Source organism: Muntiacus reevesi, chromosome 3 (assembly GCF_963930625.1).
Source record: "Muntiacus reevesi chromosome 3, mMunRee1.1, whole genome shotgun sequence".
In the NCBI taxonomy this organism is placed as follows: Eukaryota; Metazoa; Chordata; class Mammalia; order Artiodactyla; family Cervidae; genus Muntiacus; species Muntiacus reevesi.
The window spans coordinates 145,847,606-145,864,041 of NC_089251.1; the positions used below are offsets into that span (position 1 = coordinate 145,847,606).

The 16,436-nt window shown below is 40.0% G+C and overlaps 1 protein-coding gene across 6 annotated transcripts in view; it reads left to right on the forward strand.

Moving 5' to 3' along the window:
- The first annotated feature begins 14 nt into the window (after positions 1-14).
- The window catches only part of TRAK2 (trafficking kinesin protein 2), a 70,177-nt gene continuing 53,755 nt past the window's right edge, over positions 15-16,436 (forward strand). For 5 of the 6 annotated variants that reach the window (XM_065930824.1, XM_065930823.1, XM_065930825.1 and 2 more), the window contains exon 1: positions 15-238. The gene's annotated coding sequence lies outside the window, so the exon portion shown is untranslated. Of the gene's footprint in view, positions 239-710; positions 729-16,436 lie in introns of those variants that run through there. The other variant, XM_065930826.1, reaches the window with a different exon arrangement.

Genomic DNA, 16,436 nt, shown 5'->3' on the forward strand with positions numbered 1-16,436 from the left:
GGAGAATGGGTCTCCTCCTCTCTTCCCCGATTGTGTGGGGGCTGTCATTGACCTGGCGTCGCTGCAAAACCGAAGTCGCTGAATGATGATGTTGTGAAGTTGCCCGCCCGTCCCTGCCACGCCCAGGTAGTTTTTGGCAGCGGCGGCCGCTCAGGCTGCTGCTCTCCACCTGCCGCTTCATTGGAGACTTTTCCCTGAGGGAGCTTGGGCGTTGGACGGAGGACGCCGGGTCATTCCTGTGAGTAACCTTTCCGTTTACGACCCGACTTGCCCATGCCATCTTCCCTTGAAGGCGGAGGAGCTTCCCCGCCCTGCGCTCCTCCGGGTCCTCGGAGGTCACGCGCGGACCCCGGAGTTGGGGTACCGGAGGACTGGGTCCTCCACTTGTCTTAGCCCCGCGATGGGAAGCGGGTGGTTTCCCAAGTGTAAGTGCTAAGTGATGGGCGTTAGGCTCTGGCCTCGGGGTTCACACCAGCTGCACCTCTCAGGATTGGCAGCATCCCATCCTGTGCCGGACAGCACCCACCTGGTGCCCCATCGTTGAGCGATGAGCCGCTTTAGTGTCTGGATGTTAAACCTCAACCCTTGGTTACCATCTGTGATGTGAGAGAGACGAGAGGGTGTGGAAAAGAGCCCTTTCTGTGTTGAGTTGGGCTTTTCTTGCGATTGATTTTGAGCCAGACACCAAACGTCTTTTAAAAGAAAGACGCTTACCTTCAGTTTGAAGCGTAAGTAAGTAATTGATATTAGCAGACGTCCTTAAAAGGACAGTTATAATGACCTAGAAATCTTTTAAGTGTTTAGGAGACTACCTTTACCAGAGGGAAGGTCATTATAATTGTTGTGAACTCAGTTACTTGCCCAAGGACCTTTTATTTAAGCCTGCAGTTTCTGCGTAGAAAACTAACTTTTCACTGGAAATTCATCAAGCTATAATGGATTATAGGGTAAAAAAGGAAATTAATTCTTCCAGTTTTGTTTTATCTATTTCAGTGATTTTTTTTCCCCTGGTCTTCTAGTCTTTGCTGTAGACTTGGAAGTCTGAGCTACAGTGATCTCCAAATAGCATGTTACTGCTTGTGTAGTGATACTTGGGAAGAAATTGTGAAGGATACTGGTGAGGAGAAAGGGCAAGGATGAAGACACTTGTTTATCTCGGCAGTTATCCCAGCTTTCTGTTGTTTTATCTTTTTTGTTGTTGTTGTTGTTGTTTTATCTTTTAATTACGCAGACTTCTTTTTTTGTTAACTTCTGTCTGTGTGACGGAGAAGGCAATGGCACCCCACTCCAGTACTCTTGCCTGGAAAATCCCATGGACGGAGGAGCCTGGTAAGCTGCAGTCCATGGGGTCGCTAAGAGTAGGACACGACTGAGTGACTTCACTTTCACTTTTCACTTTCATGCATTGGAGAAGGAAATAGCAACCCACTCCAGTGTTCTTGCCTGGAGAATCCAGGGATTGGGGAGCCTGGTGGGCTACCGTCTATGGGATCGCACAGAGTTGGGCATGACTGAAGTGACTTCGCAGCAGCAGCAGCAGCAGTCTATGTGAAGGGGAGACCCGTTGACAGCTACTTGGGGAAGATTCCAAGGTGTTTCCAGAACTTGGAAGTTCCACCTACCTTCTTCACCTCACCCAACTGACCAGAGGAGCCTCTTCCATCCCACACCCACTACCCCCTGACCTAAGGCTCTGCAGTTTCGGGAGAGTTTTTCCTGATGAGAATATGTCCTTGCAGACTTTCTGTCTGATGTTCCTTCCTCTCTCTGAAAGTCTGGATTTCTTGCTGCAGAGTGAGCAGGATGATCTGGTCTCAATTTCTGGAGGAGATGTGGAGGCGGGGGCTCTAGCTGGAAGGCTGCCTGGGTGGCTGGGGAAAGCACTGGCCAGCTTTTTGTTTTTAAAATTAAGCCATTTTCAGTAAGCCTCAGACACTCAGCAAATACATGCTATGTGAAAGATGGTTTTAAGTTATTTTACAGGTGTTTATTCATATGATTACAGGTGTCAGAAAGACAAACTTTTGATTACTTTCAATCAGCCAGACATACCGGTTATGAGCTCTCCGTACATTTGATCGGTTAATCACTATTGGGGCTTCCCTGGTGGCTCAGATGGTAAAGAATCTGCCTGCAATGCAGGAGACCTGGGTTTGATTCCTGGATCAGGAAGAATTCCCCTGGAGAAGAGAATGGATACTCACTCCAGTATTCTTGCCTGGAGAGTTCCATGAACAGAGGAGCCTGCCTTGTTACTGTCCACACAGGTCACTGTGTGGCTAGGTACCTCCCAGTTAGCCAGGCATCTCAGTTATGAGCTCTATGTGCATTTGATCAGTTAATCACTATAATAACCCCATTGCATAACCTAAGGCTTTAAAACTGGGCTTATGTAACAAGTGGAGATTCATACCTAGATCTGCCTTACTTCAAAGTTATAGGTCAGATAACTTTTACCTACTTCAGAAATTGCTGACCTTAAAGGTTGGATGATTAAAAAGCATTTTCCAGCATTATTTTCTAATACTAGTTCCTACTACATACCTTGAATATCTAGAATAAGTCATGAACCCTGCTTTAGTACTTTTTTTTTTTTAAATTTTATTTATTTATTTGGCTGCTCTGGGTCTTAGTTGTAGCATGTGGGATCTAGCTCCCTGACCAGGGGTCGAACCTGGGCCTCCTGCACTGGGAGCTCACAGTCTTAGCCACTGGACCACCAGGGAAGTCCCAAGTACTTTTAAACCAGGTGTTCTCTCCCCTTGCGATGCCTGTCCTTCACAGAGCTTTTCATTAAGACCCTAAAAGCCCATTACAAATCCACCTGTTTACTTAGGTAAGCCATGATAGGATTGGCCTTTCTAGTTCAAAGGGTTAGTGGTTCTGAAGTTCAAAATTTGAGCCAAGGAGTAGTATTCTTTATTACAAATGATTAGCATCCGTAGTCACAGAGGGTAGAAAAACTTGTTTAAGATTTTTACTTCAATACCCAAGATGTTTAAACACTAAAATAAGGAATGAGGCACGTGAAAATTGATTATTTCATGTTTATTTTTATCTTTAGTTATACCATCCATACCAGTTTTTGAACCTCTTTAGTTACTATCCTATGTGGTTGGTAAGAAGTCTGAGGCATTTAAGTAATATTCACATTTAAAATAACTTTATAATTGAAGGAGCTAAATGACTCATGATATCCAGCCATATTTGTTTAGATCTTAAGTGATCGTATAATAGTAAACATCCCCACATTAGCAGTGAGAGATGTTTATCTAGATAAGCAACTGAAGCAGAGGGGAAGTTAACATACCTGAGGTCATTCAGCTACTAAGTGGGGAAATTGGGTCTCAAACCCAGGCAATCCCAGAATCTGTACTCTGATGTTTAGCGAGCACCTGCTATGTACCACCAGCTTCCCTGGGGGCTCAGACAGTAAAGCGTCTGCCTACAATGCGGGAGACCCGGGTTCAATCCCTGGGTCGGGAAGATCTCCTGGAGAAGGAAATGGCAACCCACTCCAATACTCTTGTCTGGAAAATCCCATGGATAGAAGAGTCTGGTAGGCTACATACAGTCCATGGGGTCACAAAGAGTTAGACACGACTGAACAACTTCACTCACTCACTATGTACCAACCCTAAAAATGGATGCTTTTATTATAATCAAGTCATTATTTTTTATAACTACCTTATGTAGAATGGAAGATCAACATTTAGTGACTTGTTTAAAATCATAGGTGCATATTAGAACCAGAATTTGAACTCATGCTTGCCTTTATTCAAAGTTCATATTCTTTCTTCTGTGTTCCCTAAATAATCAGATCTTTAGTAAATCTCTTCAATGGGACAGACACTGTGCTAAGTGCTAGAGATTTAGTCTCTGCTCTTAAGGAATACAGTCTGAAGAAGGAAAGAGACAATTGCAATTGTGTGTTTATGAGTGAGCAGCACACAGAAGTACTGTGGGAACACAAAGACAGGACAACAAAATCTGCCTGGATAGGAAGACTTGGGCCAATCTTGGAAAAACAAATAGGAATTAGCCTGACCAAGGAAAAGGAGAAGGCCTTATTGTGGGCTCAGTTGTGTTTCCTCCAAAATTTGTAAATTGAAACCCTAACCCCCATAACCTCAGAATATGACTATATTTGGACATAGGGCCTTTGAAGAGGTAACTAAGTTAAAATGAGACCTTTAGGGTATAATTCATTCTGACTGGTATCTGAAGCTGAAACTCCAGTACTTTGGCCACCTCATGCAAAGAGTTGACTCATTGGAAAAGACCCTGATGCTGGGAGGGATTGGGGGCAGGAGGAGAAGGGGACGACAGTGGATGAGATGACTGGATGGCATCACCAACTCGATGGACATGAGTTTGAGTAAACTCTGGGAGTTGGTGATGGACAGGGAGGCCTGGCGTGCTGCGATTCATGGGGTCGCAAAGAGTTGGACACGACTGAGTGACTGAACTGAATTGAGCCCTTAGGGCATACATAAGATTTAAGAAGAATCTGTATGTACATATTTTGTACCTAGAGACTAGCTTTGCTTTGACATTTTGCTTTTGGTAAATAAAGCTTCACTAACCTATCACAGAATATTTAGTATTTTTCCACTTTTAGTAGACACTTTTATAGTACTTATTCTATTCTCAGCCAAGTCCTCTGACAGCTTTATGAAATATCTACTCTTGCTGTGGTGGTTTAGTTGCTAAGTCGTGTACGACCCTAGCAACTCTACGGACTGTGGCCCACCAGACTTCTTGTCCATGGGATTTCCCAGGCATGAATGCTGAAGTGGGTTGGCATTTCCTTCTCCAGGATCTACTTTTATTATCTCTATGTTATGCATAAAGATATTGAAACACAGAGAGACTAAGTAACTTGCCCATGGTCACTTAGCTAATAAATGACAGTATTAAGATTCAAACTCAAACAGGCCATCTTCAGAGTCTGTGCTTTTAGCTATATATAATTGCCATATGTTATTTATCAAGATCATTACTGTTGCCATGTATTATTTATTAAGATCTTCAGCTATGTATGAAAGGAGGAGGAAATAAATTGGGTGTGTTTGCCATGGAGAGTACAGTTTGTCAGAAGAGATAAGGAACAAGTGTAAGGTTTTTGAAAAAAGTGTTTTAGAGGAAAATGAAGAGTATTGGGAGGCAATGCTTGCTCTGAGTTGGGGCTTCTGGGAGAGCTAGATAGGAAAAGTAGCATGGACCTCGGATGTGAATAATGTCTTGACTTTGGATACATAGAATGGGGAGAGGACGCTAAAGAAGACATAGCATGAACAAAGTCATTAGTTTGGGAATTTCCTGGTGTGTCTAGGGAACTAGTAAATACAGTCCTTTGTTTTGGCTGGAATACATTATGTGGTTGGAGACGCCAGTTTGGGGGATGGGAGGCAGAGAACAGCAAATGTCTGAGAAAGAACTCTTAAGGAGTGAGGGGCAAGAAAAATTATACAAAACCTATATATAACCTAATTATAAAAACCTATAAAGGTTTTTAAAACCAAATAATTGAGGTGTATAATAGAAGTAATTATTTTTTAGGCGAGGATAAAGTTCATCTCATCCCTACTTAACTGTTAAGTCCTATTTTATCATTTCACAAATTGCACACATCCTTCTTACTGCTTCTATATACATAATTTATGCCTTTATTACAATAATTCAGGCATAATGCAATAAAATTTCTTAATTTTCTGTCTCTAATCTCTCCATTCCTGAAATTTATCCTGTATTCTGACTCCAAATTTATTTTTCAAATGTCATTTTCCACTTAGAAACTTGTTCCCCCACCTACATTGTTGGTGGGAATGTAAATTGGTGCAATCACTGTGGAAAGCAGTATGGAAATTCCTTAGAAAACTAAAATAGTGTTAATATATGATCCAGCAATCTCACTTCTGGGCATACATCTGGACAAAACTATAATTCAAAAAGATACAAGCACCCCTATGTTCATAGCAGCACTGTTCACAATAGCCAAGGCGTGGAAACAACCATGGCCATTGACAGGTGAATGGGTAAAGAAGATATACATGCAGTGGAATACTACTCAGCCATAAAAAGTAATGAAACAATACTATTTGCAGCAACATGATGAAACTAGAGATTATCCTATTAAGTCAGAAAGACAAATACCATATGATATCACTTATATCTGGATTCAACACATATGAAACTATCTATGAAACAGACATAGAATCAAGGACATAGAGAATAGACTGGTAGTTGCCAAGGCAGAGGGAGGTGGGAAAGGGTTGGATTGGGAGTTTGGAATTAACAGATGCAAACAGATATATATAGAATGGATAAACAGCAAAGGTCCTACTGTATAGAATAGGGAGTTATATTCAGTATCCTGTGATAAACCATAGCAGAAAAGAATATGAAAAAGAATGTACATATATGTATGATTGAGTCACTTTGCTATACAGCAGTAATTAACATTGTAATTCAACTGTGCTTCAATAAAAAATAAGTTTTAAAAAAAAGAGTTAGAACACAGATGTGACCAACTGACCAAACAATATTGTTTCATGGTAGGAAGAATAAAAGTTTTAATAGAAAAAAAGAAAAAAGAAAGAAACTTGTTCCCTGAGGGATCAAGTTCACACTTCCTAATCTGAACTAGTCTAATTTAAAACTCCAAGTACCTTCCTGATAATCATTCCCACTTCTGTTGGTCTGTACACTGCTGCCAAATTGGCTCTGTCTGCTGTTTGCTTTGAGGCCTCTTTTTCTTTGACCTTTGCCTACCAGACACCCCCATTCTCGGTACTGAAATCTTTCCATCCTTGAGGAACCCTGTGTTCCTTGAGTGACCCTGTACTAAATGTTACTCCTGTGTGAAGCCAGGCCACTTCAGCTAGAAAAGAACTCACCCCACTCACTATCTATACAACAGTTCTGTTCCAATACTCATTAAATACTTATTTCTTATCTGGTGGTGTTATCTTATATTCTCAGATTTCTTAGATCATCAAATCTTAGATCTAATCTAGATCATGGAGATCATTAGAACTCTCCCCATTAGAGTTCTTAGATCTTTATCTTCCCTTTAAGACGGAGACTGTTGTATATTACTTGTTATCTCTTTTCAGTACTTATAGTTTAATTCAAGAAGCATTTATTGAAAGCAGTCCAATAAGCAACTAGTTGACCAGTTGTTAATAGTGATCATTTTATTAAAATTTCCTTTATAATTGGCTTCTTAATACGTAATGTTCTGACTTTATTGTAGCTTTATTACTGATTCACATAACCTTGGGGACATTCTGATTAATTACACTCTGTATTATGGCTTATTCATGCTAGAAAATGAGCATACAAAGTCTACCCGTGGTATAAAAGTGGAACTAATTCATGTTGTAAAGATCACTGAGGTCTTTGAAGTTTATCCATATATCTCTGTCAGTTTGCCAAACTGTGAGTTCTTTTTCTTTAGAAAGCTTTCTGACAAGTCATGAAGAATGAAGGAATAGTTCAAATAAAATAGAGTCTAATTTAAGAGTGTTACACTATGTTATATAACAATGAAGTTGATAGTTATGCATGTTAGTGGTGAAAGAATTCACCCACCAGGTTCAGTTAATAGTTCATTTCAACAACAAATATTTATTGAGTTGCTTGAGCTCCTGCTATTATATATCCATTCTGGTCAGCGAGTGAGAGGAAAGGGAGAAGATAGCACCTTTCTCCTTCCTATCTGGAAGAGGACTTCCAGGAAGTAAATTGGAATACATGTTGTGAAAGAAGCATTAAATGTGAAGTTAGAAAATAAAGGTGGCAGGGGAGTCTACTTCAGATCAGGTGAGCTGGTAAAAGTAGTTAACATACAGAGAGCAAGAGGGAAGAGTATCCTGGGTACCATGAACAGTTGCAAAGGCCCAAGATAGGAGACAGTGTGATGAGGAAGTGGAAAGAATGACAGAAGGCCTGTGGCTGAGTATGAGGAAGGAGGAGAGTGGTGCAAGATGAGGGAAGAGCAGTAGTCAGGGGCCAGGCGGGGCTGGACCTTGGAGATCTGAAGCGTGAATTTTATTCTGTATATTATGGACATCCTTGAATTATTTTTAAAAAAAGGAGTCTAATTTTTAAAACTTTATTCTTTTGCCTTTTGGAGAATACAGAGGAGATTAAGAATAGAGTCTGTTAGGTTTTTCATATTCTAAGAGATGGTGATGACTTGAATTAGGATGGTGGAGAAGAGGATGAAGAGAAGTGGGTGCACTTGAGATATATATATATATATATATATATATATATATATATATATAGGTATTATACTACACAGGAAATGATAATTCATTGAATGCAGCAAGATGAGAGAAAGGAGGTATCTGTGGTTCCATGGGTCAGTTCATGGGATCATGATCAGCTGTGAAAAATCTGAGTGGTGCTCAGGAAGAAGTCTGGCCTGAAGAGCCTGTTGGGGAGTTACTAACATGAAAGAGTGGTTTAATCTGTGGTAGTGAATGGTTTGTACAAAGATACATGGACGAAAAAATGAGAACATGGTCAATACTGGAACTCTGGGGAATACCAGCATTTAAGGATCAAAGGAGGGAGCTGGATGAGTGGAGCATTTGAGAAAGAGCATTCACTGTAAAATTGTAAGCTCTGGGAGAGCCACAGGAGGAAAGTTCAAGGAGGGAGTGGTCAGTAATATTGAATCAGAGGTAACCCAAGACAACACCTAAGAAGGTTGATTAGATTGGTTAGCAGAGACTATTGGCAACTGAAGGGAAACTGGGTTCAGGAAAGATCAGATTGTAGTGGGGTTGAGGTAGCAATGAGAGACAAGGAGAGCATGAGAGTGAATACTCTGTGAAGAAACTTGGCTGAGGACAGAGGGCAGCAGCTAGAAGGGACCCCAGAGTCTGGTGGAAGGGAGATTTTCAAATTTCTATTTTATCTGTTTTTAATGAAATGGAAGACTTGAGGCATGATAATAGGCCATGGAAGAAGGTGAAGCTAATTAATGGCATATAGGGATAACCTGTAGAGCAGTTTAGGCAGGAGTAGAGACTTGTAATGTACGTTTCATTATTTTTTAATGGGTTGAAATGAAGGAAATGATGAAAAATATGTTTCTTTCCCCCTTTTGTCTTCCAGCCACGCAGTTCCTCTTGTTAGAGGATTGCTAATTTGTACTGCCATCAAATGTGTAAATGTATGATTGGCATTGTGCTTGTACTAAATTCTCAGAGTTTGGAGAGACAGCTCCTGTAGGCTATGTGGGTTTATGGGTGGGAGGAATGAGAGAGAGATGGAGCACAGATAGGGGTTCAGAGAAGACTGAGAAAGATATGATATGCAATTGTTATTTAACAGGATAACAGAGGGCATGTTTATGGTGTGATGCCTGTAGCTGAAGAACCTGCAACACCCTCTCCCCACAAGCTTCTGTGATTTTTCAGAACTTAACTTCTTCTTTACATTTAATATGTATGTCAGCTTCGAAAATGGATTTCTCAAAAATCCATCACTTGTGGAAAGTCAGTATGCGTTTGGGTTCTGAGTGCCAAAACTCTGCCTGCAGCTCTTAATTGCTTTCAGTCATAGTCTTCCATTTCAAGTCTTCCATCTCACGCAGCATCATGTTGTGTGGTGCTTTGGGGTTATTCAGCCAGTGATATAGATCAAGACAAAGGGAAGCTTGTTGGTTACGAAAGAACAGTCTCTGTCTGAAGGAAAGGAAGAGGAGACTGGAAACCAACTACAGTGTCTCTGAGATGGCACTACTGTTCCTAAAGCACATAATTTAGCAACCTAAAAAAAATAAAATTTCCTTTCAACCATTCTCCTCTTTTTAACTAGTTCTAGGCTAAAGCACTAAGTGTGACTTTGTTTTGTTTTTAGTCACAAAATTGAAAAGATTACAAATGAGACTTATTTTAGTAGCTAGGCTTTTCAAGAAGATACTCGATCATTTCTTATTTGATACAGAACTCATTTTAAATGCGTTCATAAACAGCTGCAAATGCTATTTGCGAAAAACATGATAAAACTAAGCAATGAGTCAAAGGTTCAGGTTTAGCTTTCTGACAAAATTGACAACTCATTCTTTTTAGTTATTACAAGGAAAGTGGTTACTGTGTTATTGCTATGAAGATGATAAATCATCCGTTTACCAGCAAACTCTTATACAGAGTTTTTCATAAAGCAAATATAGTGTTTTCTTTCAAATATTGAATCTTAGCTTGATTTTGCTTTCCCAAGCAATTCATTTAGTTGATGTTGGAGTGAAATGTACCAATAATCAATTTCTTTCATTCAATTACATCTTTAATTCAGTGTGTTGACATTTTTAATCATTAAGTTATAGTTGGGCATGTACTGCAAGCCTACTCTGTGTCAGTTTGGTTTGGAGCATACAAAAGTAAAATACCTTCATTCAGGGAGCTCATGATGTAGTCAGGAAAGAATTGAGCATGTAATCTGCTGCGGGTATCCAAGTAGGGCAGTCAGTAAACACTGATTAAGGAGCAAAATCACAATACAGATTTTATAATATTTCCTGAACCTTTTTCTCCTTGTTTCCTGTATTTCTCTATAGTGATTCATAGTAAACTTCTCACAAAAGAGACAAGGACCTATGCTTTTCAGAGGGGAATGTAAAGATTAAAGACAGAACATATTCATAGCCAGCCTAGAGAAAAGAACACCAGGTTGAGAAAAGCACTTGGCAACAGTGTCAAAGGAAGAGAAGCCAGCCAGCTAAATCCCTAGTGTTGGAGGGGTGAAAAAAGAGGTGCTTGAAGAGTGAACCAGGGGTCAAAAAACAGGTCCCAGGGTTCAGTCTCAAGCAGACACCTTCTGGGTTCTCTGATAACCTGGTTATCTGGTTTCTCAGCCAACAGCAGGTTAGAGAGGGAGAGGCGCACTGGCAGCAAAGGTTGATAGCCTCCCAGTGAGGGAGAAGAGAAAATTAGAAGTGGACTTCATAGCTCAAAAAAAGGAGCCACTTGAGACCATTTAGCTTTGGGAGAAAGAAGTCTTTAAAAGCTCGTAATCCTGGAGCATACCACCATGTGTGTGCGTGCTAAGTCGCCTCAGTCATATCCAACTCGTTGCGACCCTATCGGCTGTAGCCCACTGGGCTCCTCTGTCCATGGGATTCTCTAGGCAAGAATACTGGAGAGGGTTGCCATGCCCTCCTCCAGAGGATCTTCCCAACCCACGGATCGAACCCGCATCTCTCATGTCTCCTGCATTGGCAAGCGGGTTCTTTACCACCACTGCCACCTGGGAACCCACATATCACCATAGTCACCATAAATTGCTGGTCATAGTTATGCCCCTGTGTCATCAAATTCTTTTTATTTTATTCTAGTCTAAGGACTTTTCCCCCTGCCCATTGCATTTGTTGGACCTTTCTCATTACCATGTATTAACTTTAGGGGGAAAACATCTTACTATCAATATTTCTAAGAGAAGAAAATGCGGGTGGTGTGGGAAAGTTGGGTACAAGGGTTCCCTGATATCAGAAAGCAGAGCACTCCTGTGAAACCTTTTAGAAAGCTGGAGTAACATGAAGCAGTTACCTCAGGACACATCTTGCTAACAGATGCACAGAATAAGTCAGGATGAAGCACAGATGGTCACAGACACAGTTCAAAGCCATAGTGGCTGGAAGATGAGATGCTGAGTGTAGTTCCCTGGGAAGGAGCTGGACGGTGCCCCACTCACTGCCTGGGATGCCCACTGCCTCTGGAACGGTTCTCAGGAAAACAAATGCCTTTTTTCATAAAGGCAAAATCCTCTTTGAATTTTTTTCGTTCATGAAAACAGGTACTTATGTAGGTCCTTCATAAAAGCAAAGTGATGTAAAGTCAACATTCAAGAAGCAGGGGATACAGGTATTAAAAGTTTTGTGGTTTTTTGCCACACTGCTGTCAAACCCATCTCTAGGGGATGTTTTCAGCTTCAGTGTAACTGATAGGCTTAACTGATAAAGCCCTACCTGTATGCTCACATTTCTTACGGAAACCCAGGAGAGGCCTATGCAGATCTTTGTAAATCAGGCTAAGAAAGCCTTCAGTTTTCAAATGCTCTCAGTCTTCTATTTCTCACGTGGCTCCATTTTCTCCCTACTGCAGATTGCAAGGATGTAACTTGACTACAGATTGATTCATTCATTTAATAGATGTTTATTGAATGCCTGCCATTTGCAAGATATTAAGATAGAGGTGGACTTAATTTTTTGGAATAAGCATTTATTTTGATCTATAGTCCACTTACTATCTTTTAGCAGCCAAGAATAAGAAACAGAAGTATTCCCAATTTATGGTAATATGTTTGTGTTCTTTTCTTGATACTGTAGACTAGCCCATTTAAAGGCAAAATCAGTCTCATATTTGGAGTTGTCTTCTTAAAAAAATCATAATAGACTTGAAAACACAGGTCATTTTGCTTCATTGTAAATACAGCCAACTTTGGGATCAGATGACTCATTTCTAAAAGCAAATGTAAACCACGTAAGAACAATAACCAATATCTGTTTTCACAAAGTGAGATAGGATTGCATTAGAACTATTTCTGAGACTTTTTCAAACTATACACATTCACTGTTCCCCCACACTCCCAGTCTCTCATTAGTAGAACTCAGAGTTTAGGGGCCCAACTTTGGAAAAACACTCTTGGGTTTTACTCTTGGCTCTTAATATCTTGGACAAATCACTTAATCTCTAAGCTTCAGTTTCACTATCTATAAAATGGTGAAAATAATAATATTCACATCATGGGTTTGTTGTGAGGATCATGTGCATGAAGCATTTAATGCAATGCTTAGCATTTAGTAAGTGCTCCATCAGTATTAGCTATTAGTAGGAAAGGCTGAATGTGGAGTACAGTTGATGATACATTTCTTTATCATGTGTTTTTCATTTGAAATACAGAAAGTTCTTGTATCTATTATCAATTGTTTACAGAAACCAATTTTAGAAGACTTCTGTAGGACGAGTTTCATGTGGTATATTCTACAGTAAAGTCATGAATTTAGCAGATGTTTGAGTCTTTGCTTTCAGTGTCAAAAGAGCTAGTTTCTTCTCAGGAAAAGTTTCACAGAGCGGTGGTTTCTCTGCTTCAATTATTCAGGCCCAGAAACTAAAGTTTTCTCAGTGTGCTCAGGGTTGATCAGGCCTGAAGGAAAAGACGCACCAGGCGACCTCACTGAAGAATGGTGAATAAACCCGGATGTTGCTCTTAATGTGTGATAGCAAACTGCATGTTTTACTTCCCACAGTTAGTATATTTTTCCCTTACAGGAAATTGTGCGTGAGAAACCAAGCTACCAAAAGTTTTTTCATGTATGTGCCTTTAGAGGTGGAGGACATTTGAAATAGAAGGAACAGTATTCTAAGGGGATGGACAGGGGTGGGCTAAGTAGTATTTTTTTTTTCCATTTATTTTTATTAGTTGGAGGCTAATTACTTTACAATATTGTAGTGGGTTTTATCATACATTGACATGAATCAGCCATGGATTTACATGTATTCCCCATCCCGATCCCCCCTCCCACCTCCCTCTCTACCCGATCCCTCTGGGTCTTCCCAGTGCACCAGGCCTGAGCACTAATCTCATGCATCCAACCTGGGCTGGTGATCTGTTTCACCCTAGATAATATACATGTTTCGATACTGTTCTCTTGAAATATCCCACCCTCACCTTCTCCCACAGAGTTCAAAAGTCTGTTCTGTACATCTGTGTCTCTTTTTATGTTTTGCATATAGGGTTATCATTACCATGTTTCTAAATTCCATATATATGTGTTAGTATGCTGTAATGTTCTTTATCTTTCTGGCTTACTTCACTCTGTATAATGGGCTCCAGTTTCATCCATCTCATTAGAACTGATTCAAATGAATTCTTTTTAATGGCTGAGTAATATTCCATGGTGTATATGTACCACAGCTTCCTTATCCATTCATCTGCTGCTGGGCATCTAGGTTGCTTCCATGTCCTGGCTATTATAAACAGTGCTGCGTTGAACATTGGGGTGCACGTGTCTCTTTCAGATCTGGTTTCCTCGGTGTGTATGCCCAGGAGTGGTATTGCTGGGTCATATGGCAGTTCTATTTCCAGTTTTCTAAGAAATCTCCACACTGTTCTCCATAGTGGCTGTACTAGTTTGCATTCCCACCAACAGTGTAAGAGGGTTCCCTTTTCTCCACACCCTCTCCGGCATTTATTGCTTGTAGACTTTTGGATAGCAGCCATCCTGACTGGCGTGTAATAGTACCTCATTGTGGTTTTGATTTCCGTTTCTCTAATAATGAGTGATGTTGAGCATCTTTTCACGTGTTTGTTAGCCATCTGTATGTCTTCTTTGGAGAAATGTCTGTTTAGTTCTTTGGCCCATTTTTTGATTGGGTCATTTATTTTTCTGGAATTGAGCGTCAGGAGTTGCTTGTATATTTTTGAGATTAATCCTTTGTCTGTTTCTTCATTTGCTATTATTTTCTCCCAATCTGAGGGCTATCTTTTCACCTTACTTATAGTTTCCTTTGTAGTGCAGAAGCTTTTAAGTTTCATTAGGTCCCATTTGTTTAGTTTTGCTTTTATTTCCAATAATCTGGGAGGTGGGTCATAGAGGATCTTGCTGAGATTTATGTCGGAGAGGGTTTTGCCTATGTTCTCCTCTAGGAGTTTTATAGTTTCTGGTCTTACATTTAGATCTTTAATCCATTTTGAGTTTATTTTTGTGTATGGTGTTAGAAAGTGTTCTAGTTTCATTCTTTTACAAGTGGTTGACCTTTTCCCAGCACCACTTGTTAAAGAGGTTGTCTTTTTTCCATTGTATATCCTTGCCTCCTTTGTCAAAGATAAGGTGTCCATAGGTTCATGGATTTATCTCTGGGCTTTCTATTCTGTTCCATTGATCTATATTTCTGTCTTTGTGCAAATGAATTCTTTTTAATGACTGAGTAATATTCCATGGTGTATATGTACCACAACTTCCTTATCCATTCATCTGCTGATGGGCATCTAGGTTGCTTCCATGTCCTGGCTATTATAAACAGTGCTGTGATGGACATTGGGGTGCACGTGCCTCTTTCAGATATGGTTTCCTCGGTGTGTATGCCCAGGAGTGGTATTGCTGGGTCATATGGCAGTTCTATTTCCAGTTTTCTAAGATATCTCCATACTGTTCTACATAGCTACTGTACTAGTTTGCATTCCCACCAACAGTGTAAGTGGGTTCCCTTTTCTCCATACCCTCTCCAGCATTTATTGCTTGTAGACTTTTGGATAGCAGCCATCCTGACTGGCGTGTAATGGTACCTCATTGTGGTTTTGATTTACTTTCCTCTGATAATGAGTGATGTTAAGCATCTTTTCATGTGTTTGTTAGCCATCTGTATGTCTTCTTTGGAGAAATATCTGTTTAGTTCTTTGGCCCATTTTTTGATTGGGTCGTTTATTTTTCTGGAATTGAGCGTCAGGAGTTGCTTGTATATTTTTGAGATTAATTCTTGGTCTGTTGCTTCGTTTGCTATTGTTTTCTCCCAATCTGAGGGCTGTCTTTTCACCTTACTTATAGTTTCCTTTGTTGTGCAAAAGTTTTTAAGTTTCATTAGGTCCCATTTGTTTATTTTTGCTTTTATTTCCAATATTCTGGGAGGTGGGTCATAGAGGATCCTGCTGTGATTCATGTCGGAGAGTGTTTTGCCTATGTTCTCCTCTAGGAGTTTTATAGTTTGTGGTCTTACATTTAGGTCTTTATCCATTTTGAGTTTATTTTTGTGTATGGTGTTAGAAAGTGTTCTAGTTTCATCCTTTTACAAGCAGTTGACCAGTTTTCCCAGCACCGCTTGTTAAAGAGGTCTTTTTTCCATTGTGTATCCTTGCCTCCTTTGTTGAAGATAAGATGTCCATAGGTTCATGGATTTATCTCTGGGCTTTCTATTCTGTCCATTGGTCTATATTTCTGTCTTTGTGCCAGTACCATACTGTCTTGATGACTGTGGCTTTGTAGTAGAACCTGAAGTCAGGCAGGTTGAGTCCTCCAGTTCCATTCTTCTTTCTTAAGATTACTTTGGCTATTCGAGGTTTTTTGTATTTCCATACAAATTGAGAAGTTATTTGTTCTAGTTCTGTGAAAAATACCTTTGGTAGCTTGATAGGGATTGCATTGAATCTATAGATTGCTTTGGGTAGTATAGCCATTTTGACAATATTGATTCTTCCAGTCCATGAACACGGTATGTTTCTCCATGTGTTTGTGTCCTCTTTGATTTCTTTCATCAGTGTTTTATAGTTTTCTATGTATAGGTCTTTCGTTTCTTTAGGTAGATATACTCCTCAGTATTTTATTCTTTTTGTTGCAATGGTGAATGGTATTGTTTCCTTAATTTCTCTTTCTGTTTTCTCATTGTTAGTGTATAGGAATGCAAGGGATTTCTGTGTGTTAATTT